The sequence below is a fragment of the Copidosoma floridanum genome, unplaced genomic scaffold, assembly GCF_036245765.1.
Source record: "Copidosoma floridanum isolate Cflo_tuat_1 unplaced genomic scaffold, Cflo_Japanese_pri ptg000022l, whole genome shotgun sequence".
NCBI classification, from domain to species: domain Eukaryota; kingdom Metazoa; phylum Arthropoda; class Insecta; order Hymenoptera; family Encyrtidae; genus Copidosoma; species Copidosoma floridanum.
In genome coordinates this window covers 3,751,905-3,769,384 of record NW_028321899.1, presented here as the reverse complement: position 1 = coordinate 3,769,384, position 17,480 = coordinate 3,751,905, and the positions used below count along the sequence as shown (strand labels likewise).

The 17,480-nt window shown below is 30.8% G+C and overlaps 1 pseudogene; it reads left to right on the top strand.

The window, feature by feature from the left end:
- The first annotated feature begins 15,125 nt into the window (after positions 1-15,125).
- Positions 15,126-16,181, top strand: LOC149374073 (uncharacterized; annotated as a pseudogene).
- The last annotated feature ends 1,299 nt before the right edge of the window (positions 16,182-17,480 follow it).

The window sequence follows — 17,480 nt, the reverse complement described above, 5'->3', positions numbered from 1 at the left end:
TTCCAATTTCTGATCCTTACTTGTTGTTCATTAAAATCAATATGAAACTTTATAATGTAACAACCCTTTTACAGTAACAACTGAAAAAAATTGGAATAATAGCCAACACAGTAATTTGGAGTAAGATAACGTTAAATCATCAACCAAATGAGGCCATGAAAACCTAAGGTTTAAAAAACAACCTAGAAATAGACAAATATAAAATGAACACTAATAAAGAAATAAGCACTAAATAAATGGGAGAAACAAATTAAATACATTATCAACACAAAAAAGAAAAAAAACAGAGTTCTTCATTTCCGTAAATACTGAAATTTCTAAATGAACCGTGGTGCAGTAAAAGAAGTACACCATGTCTTTTTTTTTTTAAATATTTTAAACTATGGATCAGTATTTTAGGGTAGTGCATGTAACAGTATAGCAAACATATTCTAAAATTTTTTTAAGAAATACTAAAAATTATTAGTGAAAATAAGTTTGTAAATGAAATTCCTCTTACCACGAAACAGTGTTTTGCTTATAAATATTACGTACATACAACATAGAATTAAGCTCAAAATACTTGAATTTCCGCAGTATTATCAAAAAAAAATTATCCTTATATTGCAACGACAAAGTTTTTCAATGATTTACGGAGAAATATAAAAATACGAGATATACCAAAAATTTTCAACTATTGTTTAGCTTAAGATAAGAGACAAACAAATGTAATTTCTAGATATTAAATTACACCTACTGTTTCACATTTGAAAAATATGAATATGTTAAAAGTATAAATAAACTATAACACCAATAAAAAAATGCATTAGCAAACTAAAAATGTATACAGGAATAATAAGTGATGCAATTAAGTTTTTGTTTGCAATAAATAGCTTCGTTTGTAAAGATTGTTAGTCTTAAAGTCTTAAATTTTTAATATTTTTATGACAACCTGCGAACAGGTCATAAAATTTACCTCTGCAGGGCTGCGATTGTATTTGCAACATTTTGCATGTTTTTGTTGTGCTTATCTTACGTGTGCGCTGGTGCAGATGAACAAATGAAACAGTAATTCGTGATTTTATATCTAACATTTAAAAAATTTTGGATATTGCTTGGTAAAGTATTGCTTTCAGAAGGAATAACAAGTCACACAATTTTTTGATTACCTTTGGACTAGATAATGTTGCAATAGCATTTTTAGAATCCAGAACAAAGAAAAAGATTTTCAAGAAGTCAATTTAATTGTTTAGGACCGGTCTTTAATTATTTCAGGAAAGTTTTAAAAGTATTAACAGGGCTCTATTTGATCTATGTAAGACCGAAAAAGTATATTAGGAAATATCCACATAGTAATGGGAACAACTGTTGAACCGTTATGTTTATTGAGACACTCGACTACAGAGTGACGAGTGGACTCGATGCTTCATTTTGCTACCTTAACTGCCAAGATGTAACTGAACGGTTATGCATTCCTGGGAAAACTCTCACTGTGCCCATGGTCTGATAGGTTTGTTATTAGTTAGGTGGTTGGTAAATCGGTAGACTGTCCCGGTCACCTGGTAGAAAAAATTACAACTTTTTGCAGTTTCACAGTTATCGTATTCACTCCAATTTCTTGGCAGCTGTTTCAATAGTCAGGCCATTGTCAGAAGATCCATGTATAATTAATATATTATTTAACTTACAATGATTACAATCACTAAAGGTACCTGAAATATGAATATACCCACATAACGCAACGATGATGAATTAATGTAGATGCATAAAGTACATACAATGATACATGTAAAGATTTAAATAAAAAATTGAGAATTAAGTAACACCATTTACTACATTTTTTAATATTAATGATGATAAAACGTTCATTCCATCTTATGTAATAAATTTGTTTCGCTTTTTTGCTGTTTCTATTTGTTTTTAAAATGTTTTCAAACCTGTTAGGTATGTAGTGTAGTAGTTAAATAGTGTTTGTACATAAAAAGTATCAGTTCAAGTTACAATGATTACTAAAGCCTGTTGTGTCGTTACTCTTGAGTAATCTTTTATGTCCGTTGATAGGTTTGAAAAAAGTACTTCGTGTCTGCACAATAATAATACCATTAAATTCTGAGAAATTAATTTGAAATATTCTGCTTTTTTTTTAAGTACTGATTTTTTCTTTGTTATTTATTAGAATTGATTTCAGATTACTTTATTCATAGTTATTGTATTTATTCTACATTTTTCAAAAGATTACTTATTTTCACAGAAACTGTATAAAAGTAATAAATTGAATAAAATTTCTTATCTTCTCAAAAAATTAGACAAAAATTTTTTAGTAGTACCTTTTTGTGTACTTTTTAAATTAAAGTGTCTATAAGAGTCTTGTTGTAACGGTTTTTGGTAGATAAGTATTTCAGTACTTGTACTTCTTTGTAGTAAATGAATTTTACTAAAGGTATAGACAAAAGTCTGTCAACAAAAGAATGAAAGGTGTTCATTTTAAAAGTTTTAAACTGTTTTGAGCTTTGTGGTACCAAAACATCTATAAATGTAGGTTTTCTGAAGATTGTGTATAATACTTTGCTGTTTCTTGTCATTTTCAAGTCAAAAAGCTTAAACTATCACTTTTTTCTAACTCAAATGTAAAATCAATACCAGGCTCTAAAACATGAATGTGAATGAAAAAAATATTTATGTTTGTTTCTGTATTTTTCCGAATGAAAAAAGCGTCACGGACATACTTCGACCGGTCGAAGACATTTCTTGCGAGAAGTGAAGCGTTGCGTCATTAAAAATGAGATTCTTCACAAATGACATAAATATCTCAGAATGGGGAAGAGGAAGGCTGTCAGGTGACCGTAAAGTTATCTATAAAATTTTAAATTTAACGTAATTTTGTTGAAGGTAAACATTATCTAGTTTTAATGTGTGTTGTTTTGATTATTGACAGTGTAGAAGATTTTTAGTAATTAAATTTTTAATTATTTTTTTAGAAGATCTGTAGGAGTGGATGAAGGGTATTCATAACGTTACTAAATTAGTTAAGTATTGGAGAGGATTTCAAGATCTGTAAGATTGTTGACTAGTTACCTCGTATTTTTAAAACTGGATTTTGATTTAAATTTAAGTAAAGGGAGCAGTAAATTAAGGTTTACGTTCTTTTGCAAGTGTAAAACTTGGTGCGTTTGTGTAAGATACTATTGGCCTCACTGCTGCTTTTTCCTTATAAATTTTAGGTAGACAATATTCTTATTCGTGGTGTGACAGAATTCATACTATATTCACACAAAATTTTCTTATAGATGTTTACAATTAATATTCTATCATTGAAAAATTTCAATGTTTCATTAGGATTTAAAGCTTACAAAAAGTGTCATACTCAATAGTAATTCTGTGTTTTTTTTTTTTTTTTCCTTAAATGTTATAATATTACCTTTGTCTGGTTTGTATGGAATTAACTTATTATAGTAAGGTTATAGTTCTTCATTTTGAACTATTGTTACTAGATATTCTTTTTTATTTTTTCACGTTTTTATACACTCACTTTTCTTGTTTGTTTGTCGTTCCGGTTGGATTTTTGCAACTTAATTTTGAGGCACTTCCCGATAAGCTAGCAGGCTGAAATTTTCAGGGTAGCTTCAGACCCGATGAAAACAGAAATTAGCATTTACGAATGACACGTGACTTAACTATATATGTATATAGCCACATTTACAGCTTACTATACAAAAGTAAATGGTACCCGTATGGGGCTGAGAGAGGGGCCACTCAAAAATGGGGGCGTACATTATTTAAGGGATTATTGTATATATACGTGTATAGTGAGCCGTACCATTTTTTAATTCGAACGTTATTACGTGCGCAACAAGGTTGAATCATATTTTGGTTATTATTATGATTTATGAAAAGATTGTAAGTGAATAAATTTCTATGTAAATAACGTTTCTTTATATCTTTCATTTGATGTATTCAGTTTAATCGAAAAAAAATCTTTTACACGTTTTCGCTCACATTATCGGCAAACAGACAAACAACAAATACAAATATAATAAAATAATTAATAGATTTAAAAAATCTAAAAACCCACTTTTTTAAATATCCTAGAAATAAGAAAATAACCCTATGGGGCTGAGAGAGGAGCCACTCGAAACGTGAGGGCGTATCTTTGCCAGTTACACCCACGATCTATACACGTCATGTAAATATATCCCATTAATAATCCCTCAAATAATATACGTCCCCACGTTTTGAGTAGCTCCTCTCTCAGTCCCGTAGGGTTATTTTGTTATTTTTAAGACATTTCAAAACGTAAGTTTTTAGATTTTTTATTTATTTATCAAATCTATCCATTTACATCTTGAAAGATGTCGTTAATTTTTTTAAGTTTTCGAGTGACAATTTTGCATTCATGAAAAAATTGACGAATTGTTAGTATTTTTCAGTATTCTTCATGGTTCGATAATATTTTGAACCTCTACCTAAGCAATTGATTTTGTTACTTGTTGAGTTTAGCTTGGAGAAATTCATAACACTTTAATAAAATAAAATTAGAGTCGTGACAAAGAATACTAAGTTAATGTTTTATACAAAAATGTTTTTCAAGAAATTGATAATCAGTAAAATATAATTTTAGTTCACTTTTGATTATTTCAATAAAAATTTTGTTTTGATCACTATTAAACCTAACAAAAAAATCTTTTAACTGTGTTTTTAAAATTATAATTAGTTAAAATTATAATAAGATTTGATAATCATATCACATTATCGATTTTATTCGATTCAAACCAAGCGGATGGCAGTAAAAGACATTTATTATTGTGTTTTTAATTTTTTTTTTTCGATTGTTCATTTTTATTTACGTTCAAAATGTACGGCTTGATATTACTTAAAGACTTTTGACAGAAAACTATAGCACACATAAAGTAATCAAGTTTTGTACGATGAATGATAATAAGAATTTAATGAATTTTGCTTTGATATTTTTCCAGTTAAATATTTATAATTATTGTGAAAAAAAGAAGAAATTAAAAGTGAATGAGGTGATTCAAATGTAAAAAGCAAAATTTTTCAAAAAATTTCGAAACACCTAAAGTCGTAATTATTTTTAGGATGTTTGCGTGCCTCGATTTTTATGATGTCTTTGAGTTTTTCAAAACGTTTAAAAAACTTTCCATTTTTTATTTCGATTCCCTTTGACCTTGCTCTAGTTTTCTAATGATAATAATTATAAGTTATTTATTACTAAAATTGTATTGAAATAAAATTTATTAGGTTTTTCTTATAATTCATTACACAAAACCCTATCACTTAAGAAATGCTGTAATTTACTGGTAAAAATCTTGAAGTAGTGAGTTAAGCCAAACACCTTGAAAATAAGCAAAAAATAGCATTGAAAAAAAAAAAAAAAAAAAAAAAAAAAAAAAAAAAAAAAAAAAAAAAAAAAAAAAAAAAAAAAAAAAAAAAAATGAAATAAGAAAAATGAAAAAAATTGCTGTCACTGTTAACAGCTTGGTTTTAATTAAATAAAATCGATGATTCTACAAATTTATCAAAGTACGCCTACGTTTTAAAACTATATTCACAATGATAGTCTCGAGATTTAAAAAATGAAAAACTTAAAAAAATTCAGTGGAAGCAGATTGAATATAATGTTGTTATGTACGATAGCATATAGCTATGCGTCTGTTCGCTCCTTCTGGCCTAATCCCTAAAAGATAGGAAAATAGAGAAGAGCAGCGATAGGAAAGGAAGAGCAAAAGAAAAGACAGTTAGTTAGGGAGATTAGCTAGAGACACGAGAGCGAGAGGACCAGGCCCTTGAGACCAAAAGTCACGTGCTACTTTCCTCACAGATAAGAAGTTCTAATAAAGTAACTTAACCACAAGCTGTGTCTTTATTTATTTACGAATCGAGAAACGTAGGTAACAATATCTTCTAACGATCATAAACGATTTGTAGAGAAGTTTTTATTAAATATTAAGCATTCATAAATAAAAAATAACATCATTGAAAGGCCTCAAAATACATAACGATATAAATATGAAGCACTTAAAAATACTGCAATCGCTGTGGGCTTAATTATAAATAATATTCATGTTTGACAAGACTTCTAATAAAGATTACAAAATTATGCTTACTATGCTCTTATGACAATTTTTTGTTTTGCGTGGTTTTTAATTCAAAAAAATATTTATGGTAATGATTCAAAAAAAAAAAAATATGAAACAAATCTTACAAAAGTATTTGTTTGTAGTGAAAAAAGTGCACTCTTTTACATGTCCATCAAATTTTATAAATCTGGAAATAAATCATGCTTATTATTTTATTCACCAGAAAAAAAAAAGACTAAAACGATAACACTAAAGAACTTGTAGTTTGTAAGCACATGATTGACTTAGTATATCTTCTGTTAAATGATAATCAAAAGAAGTACACAAATTTTCCTGTGCAAAATATTACTTAATTTATGTTCAAAACTTCCCCTGTATAAGACAAGCTCTCCAGGATTCTGGAAAGAACCTTTTAGTAAAACATACATTTGAGAGATAAATAAACAGAGATGGGTAGTATACGACTGAGTTGTAATATATGAAATACTTGAGCATTCGGCTGAAAAAAAGTACAACTCAGGTTCAGAAAAAAAGCACAGCTGGTGTATTCAGATAGTAAAAGGCATAGTTCACACATTCAGACGATAACAAGCATGGCTCGTGGCATTCAGGTGAGAAAAAGTACGGCTCAAGTGTTTAGAAAGAAACAAGCACGAATCATCGGACCCGGACGGAAAAAGCACACTTCACGTGTTCAGATGAAAACAAACATGGCTCTTTATTCGGGATGCTTACATACGACTAAAAGTATCACGACTTGATTATGTCAGTTAATTTTTTATATTATTTGAGTGAATCCTATACATATATTACATAATTATCATGCTAAGTATTAATCGGCTCTTCTAGTTTTTCAGAATTATTGATAAATAACAAACACTTTTAGGTAAGCAAGCATTGGTGATTAGAAAGCCAACAATTTTTTAGTATTGTTACGTCCAACAGAGGCAATCAGAAATTTAATAGTGTAAATGATACTGTACTTAAAATAACAGTATTTTAGGCCTAAGCTCGCGCTTCATAGCCTGGGATCCAAATATGTTGGAGGAACATGTGAGTGTAAGCAATTGTAGGGTTAGAGATGGTGAAGTGTGGTTAAAAGTTGCGAGTTTCCCGACCGTATTTCGTTTAATATGTGTAGAATAGTTGCGCTTTCCTCCGGGTTTATCGTCTGGACGAGGTGAAATCACCGCAGCTAGTGTCATTCATGATACCTGAATTTGATGTAGGGTCCTGGCCCGTCAATGCGATAAACCTGTGCGGCAGACCATGCGCTTTTATTGTAGCTGCTACGAGCTAAGCGCAGGCTGCTATGTAGCTATGTTGTCGCTGGTGTCTTTGCCGTAATGTCATCATGAGACATGAGCCTAGCGCCAGAATTTGATGGTTTTGAAGCAGAGAGTCGACACCTTTAACGAATTGACAATATCTATGGGAAAAACGCAAAACGGCGATGGAGTTTTGTCCGTTGCCGTCTTGCGTTTGCTTCTCCCACTTTTTGGTTTTACACTATATGCTCTCTCTGCAGCAAGCACGCACTCGTTGCCTGTGCAGCTTATAAACACCTATATATATGAATGTTTAAAAAAGTGTGTATATATACACTGCAGCTGATATGATAGTTTTGATACCGTTCATGCTTAATTCATTAAAATTGTTGCTGTGCTGTGCAGCTTTGCCATATTCGTGTCAAAATTAAATCTTTACATAAATGGTGCTCACAATAAATATATTTTCTAAATATCACAAGACTATCAGTTGTCGTGTTTATATACACAGACATTTGAACATGCATATAAATAGGTATTTATGAGCTGCGCAGGCAACGAGTGCGTGCCTGCTACAGAGAGAGCGTATAGTGTAAAAATAAAAAGTGGGAGAAGCAAACGCAAGACGGCAACGAACAAAACAACTTCATCGCCGCTTTGCGTTTTTCCCATAGCTATAGTCAATGCGTTAAAGGTGTTGACTCTCTGCTTTAAAACCATCAAATTCTGGCACTAGGCTCATGTCTCATGATGACATTACGGCATAGACACTGGCGACGCCATATCTACATTGCAGCCTGCGCTTAGCTCGTAGCAGTTACTGTAAAAGCGCATGGCGTGCCGCACAGGCTCATCGCATTGAGCTGTGCGCAGCTCGAGGGTTTATCTTCCTGAACAGAACGTCCAGAGAGTTATTCTTCTCCGGGTTGTGAGAGCCCTTTCCGGGTTAGTCGCCAGAAAAGTGCTCTCTCTTCGTGTTGTACAAGGCACTGCCTTATATACCCAAAAAAAAAACGATTTGCTGCCCAAGATAGTGAGGTGCACTTCGGTACGGGATCGCTAATGAGCATAGCTCCAGTCTCTAGGCTTCATTTTTGGAGCTGTAGTTGTGTGGCGTTATCGTGGCCATTCATAGAGCTCTTTGCTACTCTCGTACCGAACCTTCTAGCACTAGAGAGAGAAGCGGTTGTCTAGTTCTTCCGTCTTTCTTTACACAAATTTATATTGTACAGAATTTGGCTTATTAAATATCTGTATGATTGGCTAATTTTGCACAGTTTTGCCCGATAAGATTCTGCGTGTCTCTCAAAATTAAGCTGATGTGGACAAAAATGGTCTAAATCGGACCACTTGATCGAAAGTTGCCTGAGACATAATGTATAAAAAAAAAACATGTACTGCTTGATTCTCACGGGGTACGTATTGTTTCGATATCACTGTTCCAGGTGTCGTATGCTTTGTCAAATTGCATTAGAATTGTTGGCAATCCGTATATTTTCACTTTGTAGGACTTGCTGCGCTCGATGCTCGATCTATTTACGGGAGTTGCTTACGTCTGAAGAGCATTAATAATGCATACCGCATAGTTTATTCAGTGGTCGGCGTAACCGCAGGCTACGTGCAGTAGTTAATATGTGTAGCTAAATATAAGTATGGATAAAGAAAACTAGAAAAACGAAATATGCTCTTCCGACGTAACAGTATTATTAATAGATAAAATATGCTATTCGGTGAGTAAGCATTAGCGATTAGGGATCCAATAGTTTTTTTACTATTATTAATAAGTATCATACGCTTATAGCCAAGTTAGCATCGGCGTTTTGAAACTTAACAGATTTAAGTATTATAAATAAATAAAATTTGCCCTTAGGTGAGCAAGAATTAATAATTGGCACTCCGGCTGTTATTACCTACATTAAATTAAAAGAACGTATAGTTTGTCGAGCAAGCATAAGTAATAAGAAACCCACCTGTTTTTCAAAAATGCTGTATACATGATGAAAATAAATAGTGATTTAACGTTACTTCATAACGTAAAGTAAGACTCGTTTAATTAAAGTTCAATTTCATTCATTATATAATAAGTTATACTGTCTTGCAGTAGCAAAAGTTAGTCTGTAACATAAAAATAAAAGAAAAAGTGCATTAGATGTACGGATATACACTTCAACATCAGATCTGCTAGCTTAAGTGGTCTATTGAGTCCTACCTTGAATCTGCTTATTAAGGAGGTTGGATACATATTATTGACAATAGTTGGGGGTTCTAATTTTACTTTGAATCTATTCAGTGTGTTATAATGAACAAGCGTATGCTTTTTGGTCAATGTAAAAAGAGAATATAACATGGGCTGGTATGGGAAAAATGTTTTGACCTAAAAATAACATACCATAGTAATAGTTGAAATTAAAAAAAAAAAATATTTTGATACATTAAATACTGTAGATTATTATGATTCTCTGATTTACCCTTGTTTCCATACGAAATAAAGAGAAAATCATGATTTTCTCCGCTAAAGATAAAGAACTGTGTTTTAATGGTTAGGTTGGTATGACTGACGCATTTGCGCAATAGCTGCGGAAATTGAAATTTCAAATATTTCTTGTGTAAATGAAATCTTGAAGATGCCTTCAGTTGAGCAAGGGAAAAAATGTAGAATGTTATATATGTACATAAATACAAATTATTGCATAAAACGTTTTATTTTTGGCTTTCTGTTGATTACGTGTGTAGCTTTAATGAAGAAAAACGTTTTGTGACACATGACTTATAGAAAAATATTTATTATTAAAATGTAACTAATTTCTTATTTTTCCTTGAACACCAACAATAAAATTTATTCTTCACTACCAGATACTATAAAACTAATTTTTTGGTTCGATTACTTAGTTATGGCATGCAATCGCACTTGAAACGTCTATTAAAAATGTATGCCCTAAAATTTTAACGTTATACGCTCAAATCTTCTAAATGCTTGCGGACTTTATTCAATCTAGCTTTTGTTTTGATGATTGTTGGAGTTCAGCCTGCATTACATCCTTTCAAATACTTTCCAGCCTCTTCAATACCTTGTATTTTATATTTATTTATCAAAGTTTCGTAAGTCAAACAGTTTTCAGCTAAACTTTCGAGTATCATTTTTGATAGGACTCCTTTCAATGGTTGAAGCTTTGGTAAATATTTTTAAATCTTCTCTTTGCGTAAAGCATTTTGGTTAAGCTCAGACAGTACTTGTTTAAAAGTTTTGCTGTTATTTATAATAACATTAACGCCTACGAATTTAAGGCATAGTTTTTCCAGCATCTTCACATTATACAGTGCATCATGTGCATCATCTGTTGGAAGTGTTTAAAATTCTTGCGTTAAAGTTATTAACTTATGATTGGTAGCATCAGGAAACAATTTTCTGAATAATGGTAATGAATCTTGAAATCCTTCGATGCAAGCTCCGAACCTATATGTGTACGATAATTATAAATTATAATTTATCAATTGCATAAACTAAACGATCAGCGTCAAACTTACAATTATAAGCTCCGAAGATACATTTGTTAACAACTTTCTTTTCTTAAAAACTTAATAACTCATTTATGGCATTTTGAATGCTTAAAGTAAATACTTCTTTTCCATTTTTATATAAATTTTTACCAATATTGGTTAGTCCATGAACCTCACTGGCCTTTTGATCAATCACAGACGTTGGTGTAATATACACATTAAATATAAATTTTCAACATTTTGCTGATATTTACAATATATCATGACGCTTTAAGTGAAAACCACCAGTCTCTATGTCAAAGAAAGCTATAGAGACATTTTGTATTTCAAAACTTTGATAATCATCACATTCTGAAATACAACTTTTAAAATATGGTGATTTCTCAAACAATGATATATGACTAGAGTACGTTTGTCCTTCTGACTTTTCTTTTCTATAATGCAACTGAGATTTATCACAGTTTTTTTGTATTCGCCTTTTTTAAATTCTTGAGTGTTAGCTACAGCTTTCCGTTTCAAGTGAGTCATATGGCGTACATCAAAATATCGCGATAGTTGTGGATTATAAGAAACATTCATGTTGTTGAGTGTTTGTAAAACGTAACGTTCACCTTCATTATTTTGAGCTATAGTACAAGCAAATCTGAGTAAATATATAATCATTTCATTATGTATGTAAAGAAACGATGAGAAATGAGATATTTTACCATTAAAAATTGGGTGATATACCTCCAGTCCACACTTTTTGACTTGCTATAACAAATTCTTCTTGGAGCTTTGCTAGCCATCGTATTGTCTTAACTTTTATTCCCTTAACTTGAACTTGCCATTATAAACTTCTCAGCATTTTCTGCTAATTTATCGAATAACGTCTTGAGTTCTGCAAATAGCGTAAGGTTGCCAAACTGTACAGCGTGAACGTGATTGTCGTTTTCTTTATTGGCAGAACACCAGGTACCGCATTTATCGTGTTGACCGAAAACGTGATGCGGAATTGACTTTAGACTTTCCCTTCAGTTATCAACATTTCTCACGTTTTGTTTTACTGCGTAAGTAAAGCATTTTTTAAGAACATTAATTGATTTGTAATTTAGCTCTTTGTCTGGATCATAAGACAGATTTTTTGAGAAATGCAATAAATACTGACACCAATGGCTGTTGCTGTTAAAAACTGTAATTTATTCCCCTGACGACGTTTCTCTCCTCTTTGGGAAGGAGCCTTTTCAAGTCCTAAGTATAAGTAATAATATACAATGCGAGTAATTACAAGAGGTATCACTAATATAGTCATCACATCTGAGTAAACGAATATAATAAACATGTAAGGAATATGTAAAAAATATTTATAAAATAACAATATAGAAAACTTACAAATACGTTTTTCTGTTTAAAAAATCAAACACGTCTATACCCAACGAGGGCACTACGTCAGATGATTAACAATACATGAAGTTTGATAATACAGAGTATATAGGACGGAACAAGATATAGTCAAACATTACAGAGTATATGGGACGAAACAAAACACGCGAAAATATGATTTACAAAGAGCTACATAGTTTGTTTAAGGAACGAAGCTATTATTTTATTTTAGTAGTAAATGGATGTATCTTTTAAAAACTTTGTTTAAATTATCACAGTCTAAAACTCTATTAATATTGTCTGTCTTTTTAATAAAAACCTTTTCAGACAGTAATTTTTCATAATAGTTTTGTTCCTTATCAACAATTTTAATTTTATTATCATTATAAATAATACCTATAAGTTTTTTTAAGAAAACAAAGATTTGTTAGTATTGAGTGTAGATAAAGGTGTTGCCCGTGTCATTATTACCAAAAATATGTATATCAACAAAGTTGAAGAGTGTCTTTCGGACCAAGTATTATATTAAGAAGTCCAAGAAAATTATTAAAAAATTAGAAAAGAATACTGACAATTGATTAAAGTACTTAAATGAGCAAAATATATTTAACACTTTAAAACCTATGTTTAGTAGAGTTTCGGGCAAGACTAATTTATCCAGATGTTATGGTCTTATAAAATTACAGAAGATTAATTATCCGTTTAGAATAATTGTATCGGCAGTCAGCTCACCAGTTTATACTTTATCTCAAGTCTTCTCAGATTTTTTAGTAAAAAATCTACTAAGCTCTAAATATAATTTGAAAAATAGTTTGCAGTTGAAAGATTCTCTTAATATTTTTATCGTCCCTCTTAGATATACTTTTATTAGTTTAGATGTCACCGTTCTTCCTAATAATGTATGTTTTGATGCAGTAAAAACAGCTATAGGAAAATTTTGGCACCATTTACATGATAAGATTAACTTATCGTTATCAGATTTTTTGAAAGTCATAGAATTCATTATGAATAGTAATTATTTCCAATTCAATAATAAGTTTTATTTGCAAACAATAAGGTCTGCTATGGGCAGTCCCATCAGTCCTGTCCTTGCAGATTTTGTTATGAGAGATCTTGAAACTGCTTGTCTTAATTCGTGTCCGTTTAATGTTCCTGTGTATTTTCGCTATGTTGACGATATTTTACTGTGTGTTCCTGTTGATCAGATTAATTATGTTTTGAATGTTTTTAATAACCTTGGTGGATTTTTAAAGTTCACAATTAAAAAGTCTGAGAACAATATTAATTATTTCTTCGGTATAACTGTGGTGGTAAATAAAGATTCTTCTATTTCAACCAACTGGTACCGGAAAAATACGCATTCTGGTTCTTATCTTAATTATTACTCACTTTGTCCAATTTCACAGAAAAAATCTATAGTTACTCATTTGGTAAATAAAAATTTTAAACTTTCTTCACCTCAATATTTTTCTAACAATTTTTAATACATTTTTGCAATATTATTAGCAAACAATTAGCCTCCACGGTTTATCGAACGTTGTATCAAAAAAAGATTATGTTTGTTAAGGTCTGGACCAAATATTAATAATAAAAATGATATCAAAGATCCTGTTAAAGTAATAGGCTCATTTGTTTTGTCCTTCTACCGTAAGTTGGATTAAAGGTTGAAGAAGTTCTGTGCCAAACATTTTATCAAAGTTATTTATAAGAGTAATAACAAATTGCCTTTCAATAATATGTTCGGCAAAGATCCAATAATAAAGCTTGATATTCCGAATGTTGTTTATAAAATAGATTGCTCTGACTGTATCTACTGTTATATTGGCCAGACTCTTAGGAGACAATATTAATAGAGTTTTAGACTGTGATAATTTAAAAAAAGTTTTTAAAAGATACATCCATTTACTACTAAAATAAAATAATAGCTTCGTTCCTTAAACAAACTATGTAGCTCTTTGTAAATCATATTTTCGCGTGTTTTGTTTCGTCCCATATACTCTGTAATGTTTGACTATATCTTGTTCCGTCCTATATACTCTGTATTATCAAACTTCATGTATTGTTAATCATCTGACGTAGTGCCCTCGTTGGGTATAGACGTGTTTGATTTTTTAAACAGAAAAACGTATTTGTAAGTTTTCTATATTGTTATTTTATAAATATTTTTTACATATTCCTTACATGTTTATTATATTCGTTTACTCAGATGTGATGACTATATTAGTGATACCTCTTGTAATTACTCGCATTGTATATTATTACTTATACTTAGGACTTGAAAAGGCTCCTTCCCAAAGAGGAGAGAAACGTCGTCAGGGGAATAAATTACAGTTTTTAACAGCAACAGCCATTGGTGTCAGTATTTATTGCATTTCTCAAAAAATCTGTCTTATGATCCAGACAAAGAGCTAAATTACAAATCAATTAATGTTCTTAAAAAATGCTTTACTTACGCAGTAAAACAAAACGTGAGAAATGTTGATAACTGAAGGGAAAGTCTAAAGTCAATTCCGCATCACGTTTTCGGTCAACACGATAAATGCGGTACCTGGTGTTCTGCCAATAAAGAAAACGACAATCACGTTCACGCTGTACAGTTTGGCAACCTTACGCTATTTGCAGAACTCAAGACGTTATTCGATAAATTAGCAGAAAATGCTGAGAAGTTTATAATGGCAAGTTCAAGTTAAGGGAATAAAAGTTAAGACAATACGATGGCTAGCAAAGCTCCAAGAAGAATTTGTTATAGCAAGTCAAAAAGTGTGGACTGGAGGTATATCACCCAATTTTTAATGGTAAAATATCTCATTTCTCATCGTTTCTTTACATACATAATGAAATGATTATATATTTACTCAGATTTGCTTGTACTATAGCTCAAAATAATGAAGGTGAACGTTACGTTTTACAAACACTCAACAACATGAATGTTTCTTATAATCCACAACTATCGCGATATTTTGATGTACGCCATATGACTCACTTGAAACGGAAAGCTGTAGCTAACACTCAAGAATTTAAAAAAGGCGAATACAAAAAAACTGTGATAAATCTCAGTTGCATTATAGAAAAGAAAAGTCAGAAGGACAAACGTACTCTAGTCATATATCATTGTTTGAGAAATCACCATATTTTAAAAGTTGTATTTCAGAATGTGATGATTATCAAAGTTTTGAAATACAAAATGTCTCTATAGCTTTCTTTGACATAGAGACTGGTGGTTTTCACTTAAAGCGTCATGATATATTGTAAATATCAGCAAAATGTTGAAAATTTATATTTAATGTGTATATTACACCAACGTCTGTGATTGATCAAAAGGCCAGTGAGGTTCATGGACTAACCAATATTGGTAAAAATTTATATAAAAATGGAAAAGAAGTATTTACTTTAAGCATTCAAAATGCCATAAATGAGTTATTAAGTTTTTAAGAAAAGAAAGTTGTTAACAAATGTATCTTCGGAGCTTATAATTGTAAGTTTGACGCTGATCGTTTAGTTTATGCAATTGATAAATTATAATTTATAATTATCGTACACATATAGGTTCGGAGCTTGCATCGAAGGATTTCAAGATTCATTACCATTATTCAGAAAATTGTTTCCTGATGCTACCAATCATAAGTTAATAACTTTAACGCAAGAATTTTAAACACTTCCAACAGATGATGCACATGATGCACTGTATAATGTGAAGATGCTGGAAAAACTATGCCTTAAATTCGTAGGCGTTAATGTTATTATAAATAACAGCAAAACTTTTAAACAAGTACTGTCTGAGCTTAACCAAAATGCTTTACGCAAAGAGAAGATTTAAAAATATTTACCAAAGCTTCAACCATTGAAAGGAGTCCTATCAAAAATGATACTCGAAAGTTTAGCTGAAAACTGTTTGACTTACGAAACTTTGATAAATAAATATAAAATACAAGGTATTGAAGAGGCTGGAAAGTATTTGAAAGGATGTAATGCAGGCTGAACTCCAACAATCATCAAAACAAAAGCTAGATTGAATAAAGTCCGCAAGCATTTAGAAGATTTGAGCGTATAACGTTAAAATTTTAGGGCATACATTTTTAATAGACGTTTCAAGTGCGATTGCATGCCATAACTAAGTAATCGAACCAAAAAATTAGTTTTATAGTATCTGGTAGTGAAGAATAAATTTTATTGTTGGTGTTCAAGGAAAAATAAGAAATTAGTTACATTTTAATAATAAATATTTTTCTATAAGTCATGTGTCACAAAACGTTTTTCTTCATTAAAGCTACACACGTAATCAACAGAAAGCCAAAAATAAAACGTTTTATGCAATAATTTGTATTTATGTACATATATAACATTCTACATTTTTTCCCTTGCTCAACTGAAGGCATCTTCAAGATTTCATTTACACAAGAAATATTTGAAATTTCAATTTCCGCAGCTATTGCGCAAATGCGTCAGTCATACCAACCTAACCATTAAAACACAGTTCTTTATCTTTAGCGGAGAAAATCATGATTTTCTCTTTATTTCGTATGGAAACAAGGGTAAATCAGAGAATCATAATAATCTACAGTATTTAATGTATCAAAATATTTTTTTTTTTTAATTTCAACTATTACTATGGTATGTTATTTTTAGGTCAAAACATTTTTCCCATACCAGCCCATGTTATATTCTCTTTTTACATTGACCAAAAAGCATACGCTTGTTCATTATAACACACTGAATAGATTCAAAGTAAAATTAGAACCCCCAACTATTGTCAATAATATGTATCCAACCTCCTTAATAAGCAGATTCAAGGTAGGACTCAATAGACCACTTAAGCTAGCAGATCTGATGTTGAAGTGTATATCCGTACATCTAATGCACTTTTTCTTTTATTTTTATGTTACAGACTAACTTTTGCTACTGCAAGACAGTATAACTTATTATATAATGAATGAAATTGAACTTTAATTAAACGAGTCTTACTTTACGTTATGAAGTAACGTTAAATCACTATTTATTTTCATCATGTATACAGCATTTTTGAAAAACAGGTGGGTTTCTTATTACTTATGCTTGCTCGACAAACTATACGTTCTTTTAATTTAATGTAGGTAATAACAGCCGGAGTGCCAATTATTAATTCTTGCTCACCTAAGGGCAAATTTTATTTATTTATAATACTTAAATCTGTTAAGTTTCAAAACGCCGATGCTAACTTGGCTATAAGCGTATGATACTTATTAATAATAGTAAAAAAACTATTGGATCCCTAATCGCTAATGCTTACTCACCGAATAGC